At 44.4% G+C, this 2858-nt stretch overlaps 1 non-coding gene across 1 annotated transcript; it reads right to left on the reverse strand.

Moving 5' to 3' along the window:
* Positions 1-2503: 2503 nt before the first annotated feature.
* On the reverse strand, positions 2504-2610 carry LOC112879196. The gene has a single exon (XR_003226018.1). It is a non-coding gene; the product is annotated as a small nucleolar RNA R71 (small nucleolar RNA).
* Positions 2611-2858: the final 248 nt, after the last annotated feature.

Consider the following 2858-nt stretch of genomic DNA (forward strand, 5'->3'; position numbering starts at 1 on the left):
ATTATTTTACCAAGTGGGTAGAGGCTATTCCTATGAAGTCAGTAACGTTGAGGGACGTCATCAATTTCATCAAAGAACACGTTATTCATAGGTTTGGGATTCCTCAGACTATTACAACAGATGGAGGGTCGGTGTTTATATCTGATGAGTTCAAAAAGTTCGCTGCCGACACGGGGATTAATTGATCAGGTCATCTCCATACTACGCTCAAGCAAATGGACAAGCTGAAGCATCCAATCAGAGCTTGATCAAGCTGATCAAAAGGAAGATTGATGAATACCCATGGCGTTGGCTTGAAGTATTATCAGAAGCGTTATGGGCTTATCATGTGTCATGCCACGAGGCAACAAAAACTTCACCATATCATTTGGTGTACGGGTAGGAGGCCGTGTTACCATGGGAAATTACGGTCAGTTCAAGACGAATAGAGTTTCAGAATGATTTAACTGCTGAAGAATATGTTGCACTAATGAGTGACAATGTGGAACACATTACAGAACTCAGGCTTTGGTCGCTGGAAAAGATCAAGAAAAATAAGGCCAAGGTAGCCCGCACGTACAATAAGAAAGTTAAACCGAAGGAATTCCAAGTTGGAGATTTAGTATGGGAAGCGGTGCTACCATTGGGGACCAAGGATGTGGCATATGGTAAATGGTCTCCGAATTGGCATGGGCCATATAGAGTTGATCAAGCTTTACCAGGGAATGCGTACATGCTTGAAGAATTGGATGGAGTTAAATTTCTGGTAGCCATCAATGGTCAACACCTCAAGAAATATTTCCCGAGCATGTGGGAAGACGAGTGATGAAGCTGATGTAAAGCATCAGGCTATGGACCAACACAATCAGGGTATCTGTGAAGAAAGCCGATGTGATACATCAGGCTGCAAGTCAACATGATCGGGTACTTTGTGGTGCATAAGGCTGCAGGTCGGTATCCATCGGGTACTTTTAAAGCCGGTGCAGTGCATTAGGCTGTAAAGTAGAACGAGATAAACAAGTCAAATGTCTAAAGAAAGAGCAGTGCAGGTCCATGCACGGAGCTAAAGATTGAATAGCCGATGCTAAGCCATCGACTTTAGAAGCAATAATGGAGTAGCCCCTACGCTACCTCAAGGTCGTGGCTAAGGTTTCCTTACTTAAAGATGGCAGGAACCGGCCCTGGAGACTATAAAAGGAGGCCCTCTCCCCCTCATTCAACACATACCATAATGGTTAGACGGCAGGTGGTGACAGCCCTGTCCGTCCGCTATGGCAGCTTTGCCATGGTTAGTGTAGTCCCCCACGTTTGGGTATGGTGTAGGAGTTCTGAAAGATGTAAGGGGACCGGTTGTACACCGGTGTGGGACATTATCCCTGATATCCTGAGCCTTAGCTCTGAGCCCTAGCCATGTATCTTATGTAACCTTTGCTTGTATGAATAGATGTTATTAGGACCTTGTTGTATGCCTATGCTCCCACTAACCTTTGGTTTATTCATTATTCTTTATCTTGAGATTGGCTAGAGTGTGTGTGTCATATTACCCTTATTCATATCCTTTATCATAACTTACCCCTGTATGAAATATAGTCTATAGCTTATTCATATCATCCTGATTATGTACCTAGTAAACTCTTTTACTCATGCCATCCTACAGGAAAATATAAATAACGATACCCGAATACTCTTTGGGTGAAATGCTACAACGGATATCCGTGTGCTTGGGGATCCATTCTATAATCGTTAAGACATACCATCTGGCATTTCTTGATGCTGTCGCCATGAACTGACAATTCTGGTGATGACGTTAACAAATGCCAACAAGCATTTCTGGCGCTGTTGTCGGGAATTTTGGTGATGACGTTAACAAATGACAACAAGCATTTCTACGCCGTTGCCGGGGATGGCATTGATTAAAAGATTACTAATACATGATCTTGGAAATATATTTAAGAAATAGCTATTGCTTATACAGGCTAATGTTGTTTTTGTTTTCTCCTGCTGGATGAAAATAGGGTAGTGTATGACTGATTTCTCATTGCCGACAAACTTTGTTAAAAATCGAGAGAAGCTCGTAAGGAAGGTCCGACCTCGCGTCATTCTTCCTCAAGACATTCTCCCGGCAGAAGAACCCGTCGTTCAAGCACCAACAACCATCATGGCAGAGAAGACTCTTCGTGACATCTCCATCCCCTCCACTGCCAACGTGGCCACCAGACCCAACGTCGATGTTGGGGATGTGAACTTTGAGCTCAAATTGGGTCTCATAAACATGGTGCAGGCTAGCCCATTATATGGCAAGAAAAATGAGGATGCAAATGTTCATTTTCAGAACTTCCTTGAGCTGTGCGAAACCATAGTGATACGGGGCGTCACAGCTGATTCTATCAGACTCCGCTTGTTTCCCTTCTCCCTAATGGGAAAGGCGAAACAATGGTTCTACAAGGACAAGGAAGCTGTCAACATGTGGAACAAATGTTCCATAGTGTTTCTCCTGAAGTTCTTCCCGCTGGGCAAAACTAATGCCCTGCACGGGAAAATATCAAGTTTCCAGCAGACAAGGATGGAGTCAATCCTGGAAGCTTGGGAAAGTCTGCAAGAGTACATCCTTGCCTGTCCTCATCATGGGATGGACGAATGGCTCGTCCTCCAAAGCTTCTACAATGGACTAAGTACAACATCAAGAGCCCACATCAATGCTGCTGCTGGTGGAGCCTTGCTCGACCTCACCATCACCAAAGCAACTGTGTTGGTCGAGAAAATAGTCTCCAACAAAGGGTGGAGCGAAGAATGTCTCCAACCCCATTAAAAGCCATGCATACTGTCAAGGAGGCGGACATTCTCTCTGCAAAAATGGACCTCCTACTCAGGAAGCTAGA

Source organism: Panicum hallii, chromosome 1 (genome assembly GCF_002211085.1).
Source record: "Panicum hallii strain FIL2 chromosome 1, PHallii_v3.1, whole genome shotgun sequence".
NCBI lineage: Eukaryota > Viridiplantae > Streptophyta > Magnoliopsida > Poales > Poaceae > Panicum > Panicum hallii.